The sequence below is a fragment of the Xenopus laevis genome, chromosome 1L (genome assembly GCF_017654675.1).
Source record: "Xenopus laevis strain J_2021 chromosome 1L, Xenopus_laevis_v10.1, whole genome shotgun sequence".
Lineage (NCBI taxonomy): Eukaryota > Metazoa > Chordata > Amphibia > Anura > Pipidae > Xenopus > Xenopus laevis.
The window spans coordinates 114,821,724-114,842,945 of NC_054371.1; the positions used below are offsets into that span (position 1 = coordinate 114,821,724).

The 21,222-nt window shown below is 41.0% G+C and overlaps 1 long non-coding RNA gene and 2 other non-coding genes across 3 annotated transcripts; 1 reads left to right on the forward strand and 2 right to left on the reverse strand.

Moving 5' to 3' along the window:
• Positions 1 to 1,554: 1,554 nt before the first annotated feature.
• On the reverse strand, positions 1,555 to 18,794 carry LOC121401337. Its single transcript, XR_005966170.1, has 2 exons — positions 18,673 to 18,794; positions 1,555 to 1,999 (listed from the first exon to the last, which is right to left on the reverse strand). It is a non-coding gene; the product is annotated as an uncharacterized LOC121401337 (long non-coding RNA).
• trnag-ucc lies at positions 12,357 to 12,428 on the forward strand. Its single transcript has one exon. It is a non-coding gene; the product is annotated as a tRNA-Gly (tRNA).
• Positions 12,726 to 12,797, reverse strand: trnae-cuc. Its single transcript has one exon. It is a non-coding gene; the product is annotated as a tRNA-Glu (tRNA).
• Positions 18,795 to 21,222: the final 2,428 nt, after the last annotated feature.

Here is a 21,222-nt window from a genome sequence, read left to right on the forward strand (position 1 = left end):
AGCACTGCAGTAGAAGGTAGATTACTAGCCAGCAAAGCTACCTAACCTAAAATGTCCCTCAAATCCCTGCAGACTTCTGTCCCTCCAATACAGAGCAGTATCAAGTAGATTACTAGCCATCAAACTTACTATCAACTGTCCCTCAAATCAGTGAAATCACTAACAGCTCTCTCCCTACACTAGCTCTTCCAAGCACACACAGGCAGAATGAAAAAACGCTGCAGGGCTTCAGTTTATATATGGAAGGGGAGTGGTCCAGGGGGTGTGGGGGTGGTCCAGGAGGGAGAGCTTCCTGATTGGCTGCCATGTATCTGCTGGTCTGGGGTGAGAGGGCAAAAAAAAGCGCCAGGTAAGGCGAACCCAAAATGGCGAACGTCGCGCGACGTTCGCGAACATTCGGCGAGCGCGAACACCCGATGTTCGCGTGAACAAGTTCGCCGGCGAACAGTCCGCGACATCCCTACCAGGGAGCAGTGCCAGCCCAAATGTAAGTTGTGCCCAAGGAAAGCCCCCTTGTTCCCAATCTCTAAACAGTAAAGTAATAATGGGGTGATAATGATGCGAGCAGGGGGAGGCAACTAGCAGGAACAGCAATGCAAGATGGTGACAAGCAGATACACCTCTCCCCCATAACCTTCAAGCATCACTGCTCCTCTACCATGTTGGTGTCATTAATGCCCGCAGACAAGCACTGGCAGAGAATACACCCTGTGTGCCATAAGCCTAAATTTTAAATGTAAGCAGAGGGCAAGGCTAAGAGCAGAAAAGAAAGGCAAACAAAAAAGGGCAATTCAGAATGCTTAAAATAAAAAAAGATGCAAGAAAATGTAAGACAATTGCATAAAAGGTGACATGAAAAAGTCCAGGGAAGGGGGCTTTGGAAAAAGGAAAAAAAATGAGGAACATTTGGGAAGAGAAAAAATGAAAGTTAAAGGGTTTTGCCTAAGTAAATTAATTGGAAGAATTACAGGTACAAAATGGTGCATGTTGTATGTACGTACATACAATATATGGTGTAGTTAGTTGTGTGTTCCTGGACATATATCACACTACAACTTTTATCTGGTGCGTGAGTTCTAGTTCACTAACAACCAGAGATCGAGGTTCTTTTGCTGTGGATGGTATGCTTACTTTGGTTGGTGCTATGTCACTGAAATAGTTGTGAAAGGTATCACTATTTCAAATACAGTACAGCTATGCTTTTTCTCTTTAGGAAAAAAACTTGATCCTTATTGGAAGCAAGAACAGCCTATTGAGTTTATTTAATGTTTACATGACTTTCTAGTAGAATTAAGGTATGAAGATCCAAGTTACAGAAAGATCCATTATCCGGAAAACCCGAGGTCCCGAGCATTCTTGATAACAGGTCCCATACCTGTATAGAGAAGCATATAACATTTCTGGTGTATACCCCCCAAAACACTTAATTTGGTGGGATTGCGCAATGTAATTTGTAAATACCTTCTCACCTTACCTGTTATTGCTGAAGTTTTTTTTATACAGTAAATGAACAGTGGTTAGATTTCCTATGGCAAGAGAGGATTTTACAGAAGGTATATCACATTTGTTGTATTTTCTCAAATTTTGTACACTTGTATTCACATATTACATATCACATATTACATATTTGTCATTTATCTGTCAAATGTTCTTCAAATCACACAGGTTATGCTGCAGAAGTGCATTTAACTGAGAATCAAGGTAATTCTGACAATTAATGGATATATAGTAGGTAAAGATTTTTTAAGAAGTCACATCTTTTTTGAGCGCTGTCTGCGGGCTGGAGGGGTACAGAGCTCCTGGATATGGGGTGAAGCTTCTGCATGTTTTGAAGCAGGTGTGGTTCTATATGGGTCATACACATCAGATATTATCCTGCGAGGGCTGGGTTTAGCAAGCTGGCAAACTCAATCTGTTGCCTGTGTATGAAGGGCAGACGATGGTACTGGTCTCACAACATGTGAATCATGCTGGTACTCAGGATGCTCTATCTTAGGAACTACAAAGAAAAAGTTACAGTTAGCTTTTAAGCAAATAGGTAATGTTGCATGTTCAATAATAATGTAGTTTAGGGTCTGCAAGTAGAAATTGATAACTCACCACACAAGGGAAGAGGCGCAAGTGCACCGCCCTGATCCCCCAGCACGGGGAGCAGACAAACCGAAAAAAACCTTTGGAGCAGGTGCTCAATGAAAGCAATCCTCCACCAGGCAGATAAATTCAAAGTGAAGAGTTTATAGTATCCACAGCCTTACGCGTTTTGTGATAAACACTTAATCATAGGCTATGATTAAGTGTTTATCACGAAACGCGTAAGACTGTGGACACAATAAACTCTTCACTTTGAATTTATCTGCCTGGTGGAAGAATGCCTTCATTGAGTGCCTGCTCCAAAGGTTTTTAATGTTGCATGTTCAGCATTTTTATTCTGTACCACCCTTGTTGGGTTTCGGTCCTTGACCGCCCTTCCACCTGCCACGCCCTTGGAGCCCCTCACTTAGGATCCAGAGATCTCCGGGAGACAAGCAGTACACCACACAAGATATGATGCAAAACTTTTCATGTAAATCTCGTTCTAATACTCTTTGCACACTCCCTATAGCCCCCCCCCCTTCAACAGCATATAAGGAGAGAGAGAGACAAACATACATCACAGTTTGCAGAATCACAGAAATAGAGCATGTGTTACATTTAGAAGAAGCAAACAAGTTACATAGGGTGGGGGAAGCAAGATGTCAAAGTTACAGAAATAACTAAAGTGCAACAGCTGAAGTTACATATATTTCAGTAACGGTATGCAGTTTCTACAAGTTGTACAGATAATCTTGAGCAATGGGTTTTGTTCTACAGCCTGTAGTTTAACTGAACCTTGCAATTGCAGTTACAAGCAATTAACCATGTAATGTAAGGATTTATCAGTGAAAACATAAGAACCATGATTTTAAGCATATTCCTACAACCCTTCTGTCAGATTTTTTGTCAAATAGAAAAGCATAGATAAAATAAAGAAATTTCTTCTGCACCTTTCAGACGTTTGAGCTCTTTGATCTTGTGATGTCTTGTTTAGCCAGGCAGCCCAAAAGAGAACATGCACATCAAGCAACACAGTAGGGTTAGAAATTTACAGAAGAGGTAAATGTTACCTCCTACTTCAAGAAAGACAGACTAAAGGTGGCCAAAGATGTACAGATAATATCGCACAAAACAAATTTTCGTACGATATTAGGTGCATGTATGGTGGGGCGTGTATGTCGATCAGGCTGGATGGAAAATTTTGATCAGGCACGCAAACATCGCCCACTGTTAGTGCTGAATCGTCAGATATAGGTAGACTTCTATTGTTTCTACCTGTATGTCTGACAATTCAGCTCCACGTGTGTTTATTGAAACTAACAATCTTTCTTGGAAAAATCTTTTCCAAGAAAGATCGTAATTGTTACGTCTATGTCCACCTTTAGACTTGTTGGATTTTTTTTTTAAACCATTTTTGTAATTTCTGTGTATCAAATAATGACTATACATTCAAGTACGCTTAATTACACAGCATCTATATAAAAGAAAAAAGGCTGGTGGTAGGGAAGGGTAAAACAGAGGGACAGAGGGAGGGAAACTTAAGAGATATTATGCCCTCTAACATATGAAATGGAGTGCTATACTTGTACATATACCTTCAGGGCATTGTTTTGAGTCCTACCCAATGTAAGAAAAGGAGAGACCGTTTAGTATCCAAGTGTCCCATATATTGGAGTAGAGTTCCATTTGGTTGATTAGGTTGGGGAGTGTAGTTTTGGGGGTACAAGCTCTCAATTCATTTCTATGGGATTTTGAAAGGCGTATTTATCAATGGGTGAAAGTGAAAGTTCACCCTTTGATGAATACGCCTTTAAAAATCCCATAGAAATGAATGGGGAGTGTCGGCATTTCACTCTAGTGGCGGAACTTCACTATTAACTTCACTCTTTGAAAAAATATACCACAAAGACTTTGTGAGGGGTCATCAGTGAGTATTAGCCTCTGTTTTTGTATAATTGTGGGAGTGAGATCAGCAAATATTTTGCCACCTTAGTAGGTGGTCTGTCACGCTACCAATAGTATTGCATCCCTGGAGGCATTGTGGAATAATTTAAAGGGCATGTAAAGGCAAAAAAATAAAATCCAATTTTTACTTTCTTTAAAGGGGACCCGTCACCCAAAAAAATATTCAAAATCCTATTTTATCACATTAGTAAAGCAAAATGAACTTTAATTACACTGTATAAATTATTTGAATTCTTGTTTCCTGGAAATTCCTAATTATTGCAAGCAGGCGGGAGCCATTTTGTGGACACTGTTATTGAGGCAAGCCTCGCATCATCTGAGAATCTTGTTTGTGCACCAGAATGGGGGACCCAATGTCCATCCCCATGCATGGCTACACAATCAAATGGTGAAGAGAACAGGGGAATGTGTGGAGAGCAGTGACATCTAGGAAGTGCTGAATGGAAAGTGAAAGTAATTGTCTGCCCCGCCTCTATGCCTAGGCAACTTCCTGGTCCTATGAGGCCTGTAAAGATAGAAGTGCTTAAAGACTTATGGGTAGTCAGTGCCAATACTTCCCATGATGGTTCAAGAAGCAAGAGTTTATAGCCAATGTATGCTAGGCCAGGATGTCAAGTTCACATAAGGCATGTCTGCCCTTAGTGGTGCCGTTCATGCTCCCTGACCCCGTCGACCTGGGTGCAAGCTCACAAGTGGATGTCATCTCAGTGTCAAATTGCGCAGGTACGCATTTTATCTCTGAAATCCACTTTGTGTGCCAGCACCTGGCCAGACGCAATGCTTGTGGCATTAGCCTTAGAGTTCATCAGTTGATAAATATAAAAAAATACCATAGGAATGAATAGAGAGTGGTGGAATTTTACTGTGATGACCTCTAATTTTACACGTAAAAATTTAAATCGCCTGGGGGCAGGCACTTAGTTATCCGTAGTCGCCCGTAATTGCCTCATGAGGAAACTTCGGGTGACTTCGGAAAACAAAGCTATCCGTGTGCCTGCCCCCAGGAGATTTACATTTTAGCCGGCAGAAGGCAGGGAAAGGCAGATCGGGGAGATTAGTCACTGTGAAGAAGAGGAGATTTGTCGCCTGGCGACTAATCTCCTGGATCTGCCCGTGTGGCCAGACCCTTAAGAATAAGGAAGCCTTTTTGTTGTACTTGTGACTAAACTGTAGAGTAGCACAGCCACAGATTTTGGTTTCACGTCTCCCCCTACACACTCTCTGGCTACTTTTACAGAGCTTTAAGGACAAGACTGAAGTCCCACAGTGGTACTGGGGTACACCAGTAAGGGTGAATGTCTTGAATTTCCTGAATGAGGTTACTGATATCTGGAAAAATCAATAGTTGTTTTTGCAAAAGTATAGATAGTTGACAGTTCTTGTTGCAGGATGCTTGTTGCAGGAAGCAGCTGCATCTCCTGATGCTCCCTAAGATGCACATCCTAATAATGGACAAGTTAGAGGGCAGGTGGTGTGATGCCTACACTGCCAGGGGTGTAACTACCGGGGGAGCAGGGGGTGCAACTGGGCCAGGGCCCGCACCCCCGCAGGGCCCCCCCGGCAGATCGCACGCGCTGCAGCCGGATGGATTCGACTGCAGCCGCAGAGAAAAATCACATGGACGAGGGTGGGGGGCGGGGGCGGGCCCGCCCCCGTCCCACCTAGTTCCGTTACTGTACTCTGCCCTCAACTCCGCACAGGTAGTGGGTCTCTGTGCTCCAAAAAATATCTGTGCTGGATGGGATTTAGAGAAGATGTTTATCCAGGTAGGGTATTATTGTAAGGTGCTGTTGTCTCATGTAAGCTACCAGACCTGCTATTACATTTGTGAAAACTCTTGGGGCCATGGCTAGACCCAATGGAAGTACCTGTATATATACAATTTTTTTTCTCCTTAGTGCACCCCCCAATGATTGTGCCCTAGGCAGGGGCTTACCCTGCCTACCCCTAGTTCCGGCCCTGGTTGAAGGTGCATGGGGATGTGTAAATAAGCATCCCTAAGGTTGATTGATGTGAAGAAATTGCCTTTATCCCCAATGAGTTCAGGGATTCCATTGTATAGGTTGGAATATGGAAGAATCGATTACATTTTTTAGATCCAGTTCTGGGAAACTTAACTCGTATACATGGGTTACTAGGTTGTGAACCCTGGCGAGTAGAAGCCAGAGAGGTTGCTCTGGCTTCAGGATTCCTGTTGATTGTCTGTAGGTGAAGTGATTCAGGATTCCTCACTGTAGGTGAAGTGAGAGGCCGTTTTTGTGTGGGAGAAAATTGCTTTTCCAATCCCTCCACTGATTTTGGAGATAATGAAGTCTAGTTTAGTAGAATCCATTATGAGAGAATTGTCCAAGAAGGGGAGGGCTAACAGACCCTGTTTAGATGATATATCCACATTCCAACATTTTAGCCCTTCACTTAATACTGAGGATTTTGGCAAGTAACTGCAGGGTACCTAAGGTGGCATCATTGATCACATTGAATATTTTCAGTAGCTGAGAAGACATACAGGATATAGCTATGAATGAACTACTTACCTCCTAAATAGAAGAGGGACAGTAGATATAGGTGTGAATGGCCTACCACCTAGGAAGCAGGATGACAAAAAAACTGAACAAGAACTGCTAATGTATCCCTTTTGTATCTGTGCTGCCAAGATATGCTTTGGGAAAAGCAGTTCTTGAATCTGCTGGCAGAACATGATTTCTGTTCACTGAAATCAATTTCTGAATGATTAAGGCCATCCTTCTTCTTCGTTGAAAAGATGCAGTAGAGAAATTGAATGTCAGAACCTTTGTCTGGTAATATTATTCTGCTCAGAGTAGATATAGATTTTTTTTTTTAATCTAAGAAATTCCATCTCCACAGATATAAGAACAATACTAGTCAGATGCAATGAAATATGTCTTCTGTATAAAAGGCAGAACCTTGGAACCAAAGAAGGTAATATGATATAACAAAAGGTTTTAAAATATGCTTTATTTTAAGTAGGGTTAAAGTGATACTGACAGTTTTAAACACATATTTTGAATTTATGATGGGTTGTTCCCAGGACCTGATTACCTTAGGTTAGTACTTTGATTATAGTTGCAAAATTTTGGGGGCTGTAATGCAGAAAATCAGACTGTTTCTAGGTCTTGCCTTTGGGATCGTGCAGCAGCCAAACTGTGTTATTATCACTTTAATTGTCTGTTTTCCAATGGGGTATGCATTAGTAGGAGTTCTGAATCTGAAACCTTCTGTAGAACTGTAGATCACATTTTCTAACTGAAATTAGTGCTAGCAAAATTTCTTCAAATTAGTGTTAGATGGTAAGGAACATAATCTTATCTCCTATACCTGATGGGATGCAAGTTCATCATGCCACCGCTCTGACACCTGTTCCAACACTGTATTTTGGTTCTGGTGCACCCATACAACTATCCACATGTCAAGAGAAAGTGAGATCATATATGGATGTTCTGTGGGAAGACTGAACTGGGGTGGGGGAGAGGGGTACCTTGATAGCACAGAATGCAATTTGATTTCTTGGTACTTATAAAGCCAGTATTAATACAAATTAGCCTTTGCCTCTGGATTTTCTGTATAGGTTACTTTAAGGCTATGACCACAGTGGGCTGATTTTCGGTCTGCATTTATCTGCCTCTAAATCAGCCTCTACACTTGAATCAGCACTCTTCTGTGTGCACCTGGGGTCACTGCGTTGGCCCAGGTGCAGGTTCATACCTCCCAACATTTTGGAAATAGAAAGAGGGACAAAAAGATTTGCCGCGTGTAGCACAGCGGATTTTTTTTGACCACACCTATTTTTTGCAGCCACACCCCTTAATTACCATGTTAATTTTGCAAAATTTGGTAGTTTATGAAAGTTTCAACACATTTTTGTGCTTTTTATGTGTAATCACAGTTTATTATTATTAATTATTATAAGCATGTATTTATAGAGCGCCAACATACTATGCATCGCTGTACAAAGTATTCACCAGCCCCATGTCTCTTTAAATACAGTAATTAGATAACATAATAGACACTTAGTCTTTTGCCGGACATTTTAAAGACATTTTTTTCTGAATTTGTCTTTAGTTCTTACTACACCTGCCAGTCTAATTTTTGGGGAAGGAGGTTTATTTTACCTAGGAAAATTATACATACTTTTTTCAGGATAACCTGGGCTTTCTAAATCTGCCTACATATTTGTGTAATTCCAATTCTGTAACAAGATATAAGGGTCTAAATACAAGAAATTTTGCACAATAGGAATTTATATCAGAAATATGTTTTATTATCTTAGGTCAAGTGTCTAAAACTAAAAAAATGGCTGGGATGCTTTACTTTTCCTTTAGATAATATATTCACTGAAATTGCCAATAATGCCTCATTCATTAAGCGAAAATTAGTAAAATAATGCAAGTGTGAGTTAAAAACATTTTACATATCAAATTGTATAAAATACATTTTTTTGTTTAATCAGTGTTTTACTTGTTTTGTTAATGAGGCTTTTACACCTATAGGGTTAGACACAAACTTGTGCCCTGACTATAAAATGCTAATCCCCATTAATATGCTAATAACTCCCCAATGGGGCACCTACAAGAGGTGTAAAATGAAGTTTGGGAGAACCAAAGAAGAGCATGTTATCTTAGAATTGATCGGACACATAGGGAAGAGACTAGAGTTATACTGAGCTTTCCTCCATTTTTAAAATGTCGGGAGAAAATGTAGTTTTTGCGCCATTTTTATGTTGTTTGAAAGACAAATTCATAAAAGTGTCTGTAAACTGTCTTCCTTTCACTAAAATATGAAAAGTGGCGGTTGAGTCGGAATTTAGGCGGATTTCTGTTTGTGAATATGGAGAAAGTATTTTACTCCAGTTTACCACCACTTTTACTCCAAAAATGGGCTATCTCCACTTTTGTGAATTCCCCCTATGTGTCTTCTTTCCCAACCCTCTCTCCAGTAGGCTCAGAAATATGCCTTGGTATCAAACTAAGTTGAAAGCCTTTTAAAGCCCCTTTAAAGTCCCTGATGATAAATGTTTGGCCTGAACCCTGATTGGCTTTGGCTGAGGACATTGTGGTTTGTTAGGAAGGTGAGGCTTTATCTATTTAGAATACTTTTGAGTATCGCCCAGTATGTTGCCCATACAGACTCTTCTGTAATTGGCTGAATCATACCAGTCCTCACTTTTGTAGATGGATGTTATGAGGCCTTGGTTCCATACCTGAGGGAAGTAGTAAACGCTCAGGACTAGGTTGAATTGTTTTGCTATTGCAGCATGTGTTCTTGCGGGAATGTATTTAATCATCTCTAAAAGAATGATAATTGAAAACAGTCATATCTACAGTCATATGTACATTGTACAGGCTTTTTACATTGTAAGTCTTTTTTTTTTTTCCTGCTATTTCTTGGGGTGTCATAGGTGTGTCCAGATGGGTTTGGAAATCATTGATTGCTTTGTCTATTTATGATTTGCCAATGATGTGCTTGGGCGCCATGTGGTTCTATATCTCCCAGAATGAGTTATCTTGTAGGAGATCCTCCAGTTGTTGGAGATTGTAGGAAATATAGTGTTTTTAATTTCTAAGAATGTTTGTGTTGTTTCTGTATGTCATAGGGTGCCTTTAGCTGTAGATTATTTGTCTTATTGTGCTTTTGACTGTTTTTATTACCTTGCACTCACTGTCAACCTATTTATTGGGCTTTTTATAGGCTTGTTTCTTTTAGTAGATCTTGCAGCAGGTCAGATAGTTGTTCCATGGTGTGTATGTTGTTGAGGTCCTTTGATGCTTGTTTCAACCTTTGTGGAGGTTCTCTCCTATGTGTTGTTTTAGAAACTTTCAGCAGTTGGTTCACATCAGATCTGGTGGTGGCCTCCTAGTACTTTACAGTAGAGTGTTGGGACCATTTAAAGAATGAGAGGTTGTAGAGGCCATGCTGATGGGGTTGTACAGGTTGTTTGTTGCTAGATTTAACATATAGCAGTATTTGATTATGGTCTGACAGGTTGGTTTCTGGTGTAAAGGTGTTGATGATTGCTGGGTCCATGTCTGTAATGACATAGTCTACCTACCACATTGCTACCTATAAAGGAGTTAAATGAAAATCTCCCTAGTGAGTCATTTTTGGTGCCGCCATATAGGTAACTGTTTTCTCCCTGTTTACTGTGCTGTCATAACTGTTTCTTTGGGTCTGTAATGATTCCTGGAAGCAATTTGCAGATCCAAGTATGTAAGTATTTTTCTCAGAGGTCAGGTAGTCTTTCTGTCTGTTTGTTCTGGCATTGAGCTCTCCATATATGATCATTCAGCCCAGGGACAGGAAGTGAGAGACTTCTACTTCTACGAGCTCATAATTATCTGGGAAGAAGTAAAGATTTGACTAGTAAGACTAGTAATGAGCAGCTTATTTTTATCCAGATATGACTTTCTGCTCTCTTCATTGCTTTAATGTACTGTGGATTTTTCATCTTGTAATCATAAGTTCATAAGTGAATTTATATACAATATATACTAGACATTAAGCCTGTTAAATTAACGGGCGCTAGAACATATGTAACGGCGGTCCGTGGGGCACATGCGCAGTAGCGCAATCCCACGGACACAGGGACTGGACGCAGAGACACTTCAACTTTATTATATAGGATAGGATTATATAGGATAGGATAAGCCCGAGTGCTGCCTGTGGGACCCCAGACACTTATTAGTCTGCTGTGAGTGTGGGACTGAGGCTCCCAGGTCCATTGATCACATGACGCTGCGCTCAGGCAGATGCCGGTACTTACCTGTGAGCAGTGAAGGAGTGTCCCACCTCCTGCGGGGGCCGCCGGCCTCACACAAGGTACAGACGGACACGGGCGGCAGGAGAAGCAGCACAGCCAGGAGCAGCGCCAGACACACACCGGGGGATTTGTTGTCGGGCGCAGCACAAACACAGACCTATTGCGGCAGCGCTGGCACCAGTCTCCTCTTCTTCTTTCTCCCGCTCATAGCTGCCCCTATCGCCGCTCCCCCTACACTCATCACATTCCAGCCCGAGGGAACGCGAGGTTGGTCCGGCCGAGCCCTCTCGGCCGTCTCCGGGTTATAACTCGAACGTCCACCCGGGAGACACGGCACGCTCCCGTCCACTCACTCGCTCAGGGGCCAGTGCGGCGCGCACACGTCAGCAGGCGAGGAGGCCGCAGTATGCGGGAGGAGTTACGCTGAAGCTCCGCCCACTGAGGGTGGGGACGCCAGGGAAGCGGCTGAGTAATAGCAACAGATAGGATTGTATGTAACGACGGTCCGTGGGGCACATGCGCAGTAGCGCAATCCCACGGACACAGGGACTGGACGCAGAGACACTTCAACTTTATTATATATATACATATACATTGTTAGTTAATGCCTAGGTGGTGGTTAAAAAAAATATACCATGAAAAGAACCGCACTACACAGGACTTGTGATGTAAAAAAAATATATTCCATTTATTCCTTCAACGTTTCGGCTTCTTACTTCCTGAAGACGGCTTGAGTAAGATGCTGAAACATTGAAGGAATAAACAGAATATTTATTTTTTCAATCACAAGTCCTGTGTAGTGTGGTTCTTTTCATTATTCATATATATACACCTTGTAATAAGCTTAATTTCATGGGATAAATCTGATTCTGACTGGTTGCTGCTGTATGATTTGTTCTTTTTAACTCACTGCATGATTGCTATGCTCTGCTATCTGTCTTTATCTACTGCATTGCTCTGTGCTCAGTCTGACCTGGGGGAGGAGACACATTATGTGAAACAAATGTGAACTGAGAAAACAAATTAAAAATTAAGAGGGGAAGACTACAGAAAAATAGACGCTTTAGGGAGCAAAATAGGAAGGGAGAAGCATATCACAAGAGACCAATTTAGACTGTGAGGAAAATAGAGGGGCGGGGACAAAAGGTGAAAGGCACAAGAGAGACGGAGAAATGGTGAGAGGGGAGAACTAGAAGCACTTCCCAGAATTCAAAGATTAAGGAAAATAAATTAAATTCCAATTTAACATTAGCTATTGAGCTTTCAGCTAGAAGGAATGATTTGGAAAAGTGGTAACACATACGTGCTATATAGATCTATATAGATCAGTTCTTGCCTACAGGAATTTCATGCAGGCTTAACTCAAGCAGTTTGGTTTTCCAACTGAAAACACCCTTTGAAATAAGATCTGATTTTGCCTTTTTGTGTAATGTCTTTGTAATGTAGCTGGAATGCTCAGGATATGGTTACTAATGTATTCATGCGTTCTACACAGCAGCTGGAAGAAGACAGCTTTAACTCCTGGTTTTTTTTCTGTACATATGCGTTGGTGGTATAGTGGTGAGCATAGCTGCCTTCCAAGCAGTTGACCCGGGTTTGATTCCCGGCCAACGCACTTCTTTAACTTTACAGATTTTTCCTTGATTGATTTTATTGTTTGTATTTAAATGTATACAATTGTAAATTATGTTAAATAAGACTTTTTTGCTGTTGTCCAAGCTCCTTTAGTAGTCTAATATTTACAGATAAAGGCGTATTCATAACAGCAATAAGATCTTTCTTTCCACTCATCTGAGCCTAAAGGTTGGATATCTATACAAAGCAATAACTTTTTCAAGTATTATTATAGTGGCACCTAACTTTTAAGTAAATATCCGTAGCAGGCAGAATTAGTTGAAAATATAAAAGCATGTTCCCTGACCGGGAATCGAACCCGGGCCGCGGCGGTGAGAGCGCCGAATCCTAACCACTAGACCACCAGGGACTCTGCATAGAAATGTGTTTCAACATTTTTCGACTGTGTGACAATTCTGTTCTATGTATAATTTAACATGGACAGACAACCTGATGCTTTCCAGCAGAATTACAGCTCCCACTATCCAATGACATTCCCTATGGCAATGATACATGAAGAAATGTATTGATGCAATTTAGACTAGCTACAGAAAGGTTTCATTATATCAAATGTGGCCAGTTTAAGTAGCATCTATTTATTTCCAAGGGTTTTGTAGCTCATCCTTCCATGGGACTAGAAAAGACCTGGTTGACAAAACACTCGGAATTACCCCATGCACTAGTACCCTTAGCATTCCGGGGATGCTGCGGATTAAAATGCACCTAAAGAATTTATTCTTATTTAAATCTCACTCCCTATGACCCGTAAACCTAATTCAAATCCAAAAAGTAGATGGCCACCTGTGTGTTTTTACATATAGGAACTAGTGCGAATAGCTGGTGAGAAAATATACATGTTGCTTGTATATGTTTTCCACCAATTTACATAGATTTACATGCTGGTGGGCAGGAAATGCCGGACGCTATGTCACCTGCTGTAGCACAGATTTACAGAGGATGACAAAACATCCAGTGTAAATCTTTGAAACTTCCACTCTTTGACATATTGCTCACATTCTCTTGTTCTTGGGCATTTACCTTTTTAATAGGGATGCGCCGAATCCACTTTTTGGGATTCGGCCGAATCCCCGAATCCTTGGTGAAAGATTCGGCCGAATACCAAACCGAATCCTAATTTTCATATGCAAATTAGGGGCAGAAAAGGAAAAAGTGGAAAAAATTCTTATTTTGTGACAAAAAGTCACGTGATTTCCCTACCTGCCCCTAATTTACATATGCAAATTAGTATTCGGATTCGGTTCGGCCAGGCACAAGGATTCGGCCGAATCCGAATCCTGCTGAAAAAGGCCGAATCCCGAACCGAATTCTGGATTCAGTGCATCCCTACTTTTTAACATAGTGATTCACAAATTAGTGAGGAGAATTATCATCCTACAAGTTCCAAATCTCCTTATGTGCCATTGTCCTAAAAGTGCCAATAAAATTTAAGGCCATGGCCAACGAGGAGATTTGTCACCTGTGATAAATTTGCACTACTGATGGTGACAAATCTCACAAAAATGCTTCTCCACCAGCAATAATTGAAACCGCCAGAGGTAAAACCTTTGCATCATGAAGTCGACAAAGCGACCTGTAGGTTGTGACAGGAGCGATTTCAATTATCTTTTTTATTATTAAAAAAATATTATTTATTATTATTTTTGGGGGATATTTCACCAGCAGTAGTGCACATTTATCACAGCTAATCTCTTCATTTGCTATGAAGGTAGGGTTAACTGCACTACATGACTTTTCATAGCATATTCGATAATTACAAATCAACAGGTTCCTCAAATTATATTAATACATAGTTCAAAAGTTTAGAGTAAATTTACTTTATATTTAAGTGGATGTGAAATATTGAAAATGACACAATGTGACTTCAAAACACACGCTTAAGCCCTAATGAACAAGCAGGGCCATTGTTATAACAAATGGAACATGTTACATTATTGCTACAATGCTGCTGTAGCTGACAGGAAACTAGTACAGTGAGCAAGGTATGTGGCATGTTATGGAAACGAAAGAAGCACATTGTAATTAAGGGTTCTCTGTCAGTATTCTGACATTTAAAGCTTGTTATCCAGGGTCACCTATAATTTCAGCCTTATTGTACACTGCAGGGGATCTGTGATTAATAAACTATAATTAAATGGCACGTAATAAGGAAAAATGCACTGCAAGCTTTAAATAATAACAGTAGCTGTCAATCTTCTGGTATTTATGTAACCAACCGGAACGCCTAATATGTTTAGAACTGAATTATGTGAGGAGGAATAAAACAACAAAATGCATGATTTTAAATGACAAAAGCAGAAGGTGAGTAACAAATGTCAAAAGGAAATGTAGTTATAGAGAACTATCAAAGGATTCATGGTTTATCTTTATAATTGATCCTACCTAATATGAACAAGTACAGTATGTATCAACAGAAGACACTTTTTTTCCCTTGCCATGTGTTGACGGCAGGCAATGCATGTGTCTCAGGTATCATAATGAGCCTATAACCACAGGAGTGTAGTTCAACACCAGCATCGAACTGGGCCGGCGGGACAATGGGAAAAAACCTGGTGGGCCCTGCCGACCCAGACCCGTTAGAAATAGGCGGCACTTCTGACCTCCTCTCCCCCCGCCTGATCGCATGCGGAAGGTGCGATACGAGCGAAGCAGGTATGCACCAGCAGGGGGGAGAGGGGGACAGAGGGAGCCCGGCGACTGGGGTAGCGGGGGCCCTGCCACATGGTGGGGAGCGGCGGGGGGTCTGCTACTGGGTGGGGCGGCGGCAGGGCCCTGATGTGTCAGTCCCGATGGGCCCTGACCCCCCAGTCCGGCCCTGATCAATACTTTAGGCACTGTATACAAAAAAATTGAGCACAACCAATTTTTCATTGCATTTAGTATTGATCTCCTTATGGGCAGGTATGGACCCTCTGTGAGATCTTGAAGTGTTGTGGGGTGAACTCACAGAAGACACACACTTAACAGTGTGTGTACTATGCACAATTGCATTTTAATAAAACACCCATAACTATGGTGCATATGTACCTCTTGGTGTCATAATTTCTTATTGTGCAAATAAAACAAGGATCCCTTATGATCATCTATTCTCCACTCATATGTAATCCAAATAAGCATCTGTTGCTATCAGTCTCCATGGAGATTACACATGCTAGCTTGCACTCTCCATTTATAAATGCCATTGAAAGTCATGTCAAGTTTCATTTCTAAGGAATGCTTATTTTCCTTTTAATTAGTGAAAAATTATTATTACTACAATCATTTGAACAATTCAAAATGTTGATTTTCCATGGGAGGCCATGGGAAATCAGATTAAATTGTACCATTTTAAAAGCATTCTGCCACACATAAAACATTCATAAAATAGATCAATTATATGATATATATCATAAAATTGACCTTTTTCTACAAGTGGTAGTGTTTTCCTGTTTATGAAGAGTCTAGTAGAGGTGAAAACCACCTGTGTGCAATCAGCCTAAATTTAGCTAATTTAGCTAAACTGCAAGAGATAAGAATAGTAAACAAAAGCAAATTCACAAAATGTGGAATGAGAAACACATGGGCAGTGAGATAACTGAAGATCAAGCAAATCTGTAAGGCTGAGATCACTCATGCTACTTAACTGGAAACTTCATCACATTAACAGGTACAAACTACCTTGTATGGCAAAAACCCATCTCCATTCATGAAGACCTATGTTTTGCTGGGATGCAGAACATGGATGACAACATTGACAGAATTCAATGATGTCCTTGGAATACTGACACAGTATCATGTCCTTGGAATACTGACATAAAGGGCCAGATTCAATTCAGTGACAAAAAGGTATATCATGTGAAAACTCATGGACGCCAGCGTGGCGTCATTTCATAACTTTGCTGGCGTAAATTCACTAGCGAAATGGACCTACTCTAGAGCTACTTCACACCCTTACGCCAGGCAAAGTTGCGCTAGGGCGAAGGGACGTAACTACACTAATTCACTAACTTGCGCATTTTACTGAATGTTACCTCTTGCGCCAGACTTGCCTTCGCCACCTCAGACCAGGCGAAGTGCAATAGAGTAGATTGGGCTTGCTTCAAAAAAAGTCCCAAAAAAAGCTGTTGTCTTTTACTTTTTTAAGGGTGATAGGCTGAAAAAGATCGTAAATTTATTTGGGGGTACCCTCCTTCCCCCCTACATATCCTAACATATGGCACCTAAACTATACAGTGGGCACATTTATAGGCAAAATAACAACTCTATTTTATCTCATGAAGGTTTCCCAGGCTTGTGTAGTGTAATGTATATGCTGCTACATAAACGTCCATTGTGCTTTAACTTGGCGCCGTATGCAAATTAGGCATCGCTAGCGTAACTTTGCTTTGCTTGACAAAGTAACGGTAGTGCCTCCCTGAGCGCAACTTCGGATTTTAGTGAATTAGCAGCGCCCTGGCGAAGTGTGGCAAAGCCAACGCTGGCGCAACTTCGAAGGTAAGTAAATTTGCCCCATAGGCTTTTGCCTAGTAACTAAGGATAAGGAAAAGGGTAGGGCTTAAAGCCATAGGAACGTTAAGCATACAGTGTATATATACACACTCGACTAACTGCCCTGACTCGACTAACTAATGACCTTTTAACCGCTAAAGCCAACAATCATTTCTCACTACTAATACTGCTTGACCTCTCAGCCGCATTTGACACTGTAGATCACCCTCTCCTCCTCCAGTCCCTCCAGTCGCTTGGCCTTCGTGACACAGCCCTGTTCTGGTTCTCTTCTTACATCACCAATCGTTCCTTCAGTGTCTCCTACAATGGAGTATCATCTTCTCCCCTACCTCTTTCTGTTGGAGTTCCTCAAGGCTCTGTCCTGGGACCATTACTATTCTCCCTCTATACTTCCTCCCTTGGCAAATTAATAAATTCGTATGGTTTCCACTACCACCTCTATGCTGACGATACTCAGATCTATCTCTCATCTCCTGATCTCAACCCAGAACTCCTAACTCGCGTCTCCTCCTGCCTGTCCGCTATCTCTGCCTGGATGTCGCAACGCTACCTTAAATTAAACCTCTCTAAAACTGAAATGGTTCTCTTTCCTCCAATTAACACCAGTAGCATCCCCGAAGTATCCATCATAGTTAACAATTCCACAATCACCCCCTCTCCCCAGGCCCGGTGCCTTGGGGTTATCCTAGATTCTGCCCTGTCATTCACTCCTCGTATCCAATCACTTATTAAATCATGTCACTTCCACCTAAGGAACATATCCAAAATACGATCATTTATCACCCAAGACGCTGCCAAAATTCTTATTCACTCTCTCATCATATCGCGTCTAGACTACTGCAACTCTCTTTTAATTGGCCTCCCCCTCCAGAGACTGTCACCTCTCCAGTCCATAATGAACACTGCTGCGAGGCTCATACACCTCAGCAACCGCTCCTCCTCTGCCTCGCCATTCTGTCAATCCCTGCACTGGCTTCCGTTACCTTTCAGAATCAAATTCAAATTAATGACACTGACTTTCAAAGCACTTCACAACTCTGCTCCACCCTACATCTCTGAACTCATCTCTATATACTCACCCACTCGCTTACTACGCTCCTCTACTGACCTGCTACTCAACTCTTCTCTCATTACCTCCTCACATGCTCGCATTCAAGACTTTGGAAGGGCTGCACCCCTCCTCTGGAATGCTCTCCCACGGTCTGTCCGACTTTCTCCCAACCTTTCTGCTTTCAAAAAATCTCTGAAAACGCACTTCTTTCGAGAAGCCTACCCTCACTCTGCTTAACTACCAAACGCAACACCACATACAGTACCACATTTCTCACCCACTTACTTCGATTTTGCCCACTCCCACACCTTGTGTATTACTCCCTTCCCTTTAGACTGTATGCCTATGCATAGGGCCTTCCTCACCTCTTTGTACCTGTATTGACTGTGATGTTTGTTACTCCATATATTCTATATATGTAATTCATGTGATGTAGTTGTATAATCACATTTACTCTACAGTGCTACGCAATATTTTGGCGCTATATAAATACATGTTAATAATAAAATAATAATACACACAGTATATATAGCCACATATGATTAAAGGCTGTTCTGCAAATATACACTCAGTATTGACTTGCTGAGAATAAAAACTTCACCTTCCTCTACAAAAAAACCCCACTTGTAACAAAATCACTCCACTTGTGCACATCATGTTGCTCAGGTACAACTTGTCTCTTACTGACCTGTTTTGATGTTTCTTGAAATTCACTTTGGGGCAAGCAAGCATATCCAGACGATTTTCATGAGAAGCTGAATATGAAGTCAAAGCCATTGTAAATGAGAAAAAGAGCCAACATAACCCACCTGGGAAGAAAACAATGGACCAATAAGGAAACTGAAAATAAGACAATGTGAAGCATAGGTGTATTTATTGAGTCCAAAAGCCCAAACCTAGATTAGCAGCCTCAAGGGGAGCAGTAGCTCCAGTGCTATAACTTTGTTCATCTTGCAAAATGTAGGATTCAGGAAAGAGTTACAAATATACAGGTATGGGATCTGTTATCCAGAAACCCATTAACCAGAAAGCTCAGAATTACGGAAAGGCTGCCTTCCATAAACTCCATTACAATCAAGTAATTCAATTTTTTTTTAAATGATTTCCTTTTTCTCTAATAATAAATCAGTACCTTGTACTTGATCCAAACCAAGATATAATTAATCCTTATTGGAAGCAAAACCAGCCTATTGGGTGTATTTAATGTTTACATGATTTTCTAGTAGACTTGAGATATGAAGGTCCAAATTACAGAAAGATCCATTATCCGGAATACCCCAGATCCCGAGCATTCTGGATAACAGGTCCCATACCTGTATATCTATGGAGCCTATGTATACAGTCCAAAAATACAGAAATAAATCTGGAAAAGTTAATACCAATAGGGAACAAAACAGCTTATAATGAAAGAAAGAAAGAGATGCATTGCTGCTGATCTATTCAGCAAGGACTGTGTGCGACCTGCACCCTCCAGCAAAGTTAAGGGATGGGAAAGGGGCAAGATGGATCTATTCCTTTGCATTGCCCATCCATCATGAAAACAGCACTGCACTATAGTTTTAGTTACTAATTTTATTGTAGGATGACATTTCGCTGTATAATTGGACATCATAGTGACCTACATTAAACAGCATGGGGACCTATGGTTTCCTGACCTATTCCACAAAAGCCAAAGGCAGCAAATTTATAGAGACACACTTGCTGTAGAATAAGGACTGTACAGGACATGTCACATGAATCAAAGTCTGATTACATGTGATGAAAAAAACAGGGCAACCAATCGTTTACAGTGAGGTATCCCATACCATCTTGTGACAATGGGAATATTTATTACAAAGTAATATAGAGTTCAACACAGTCCACAAGAGGGCTTTTTTGTACCACTAAATATGCCTCTAAAAATCATATAGATGTGAACAGAGTGGTAATATTGACATCTGGCTTGCAACTGTGGCAAGCTCTATTTACACTTTAAAAAATATTCTCAGTTGTCATTCAGAAGCAACCATATAGAAATGTTCTCTTGTGTGTGGAAAGCCACTAGGGATTTCTCTCCTAATTATAATACATAGGAATAGCTATGTGCTGAAAGCTGGAGTGCAATTTTTAAAATTAAAACATCAAAATCCTAATTAATAATTCAAATTTTAATGCACAGTATATAGTTTTGTAGCACATTTCTACATGAGACCTTTACCTATGAGATACAATGGTCCACTACTTCATTAATTTTTTCTAGTTGAAGGAGAATTCAACCCTTTAGCAAAAAAAACCCTACCCCACACAGGTAAATTGCTCCAACTGCGCATGCGATGCTTCGCTGGTCTCCGTCTCTGCTTACCGAATACCCGGAAGATGGCTGCGTGGAACTCCGATGCATGAGTCTGTGCCGAGGGTAAGTAAAAAGATTGGGGCATTTCCCTGGGGGGGGGGGAAGTTAGGCTGGGGGGAGGGGGGTCTACATGGGGTGGGGGTAGGTGTTTTTTGCTAAAGGGTTGAATTCTCCATAGTCAGAAAATACAACAGTTTTCTCCATTTAGAAGTGTTGTATTTTATGACAAATATCCCTCCATCATATGCTGTGCCTCCAAAAAACATTATTTTGGTGTTAGATGTTCGTCTAAGTTGAAAAACTGGGCAACAAACTGGAAAATGAGGTTCAATGTTGATAAATGCAAGGTTATGCACTTTGGCAAAAATAATATAAATGCAAGTTATACACTAAATGGCAGTGTGTTGGGAGTTTCCTTAAATGAGAAGGATCTTTGGGTTTTTGTAGATAACAAGTTGTCTTATTCTGGGCAGTGTCATTCTGTGGCTACTAAAGCAAATAAAGTTCTGTCTTGCATAGAAAAGAGCTTTAACTCAAGGGATGAAAACATAATTATGCCTCTTTATTGGTCCCTGTAAAGGCCTCATCTGGAGTATGCAGTGCAGTTTTGGACTCCAGTCCTTAAGCGGGATATAAATGAGCTGGAGAGAGTGCAGAGACAACTAAATTGGTTAGAGGTGTGAAAGACTTAGATTATGAGGGTAGACTGTCAAGGTTGGGGTTGTTTTTTCTGGAAAAAAGACGCTTGCGAGGGGACATGATTACACTTTACAAGTACATTAGAGGATATTATAGACAAATAGCAGGGGACATTTTTACCCATAAAGTGGATCACTGTACCAGAGGCCACCCCTTTAGACTAGAAGAAAAGAACTTTTATTTGAAGCAACGTAGGGGGTTCTTCAC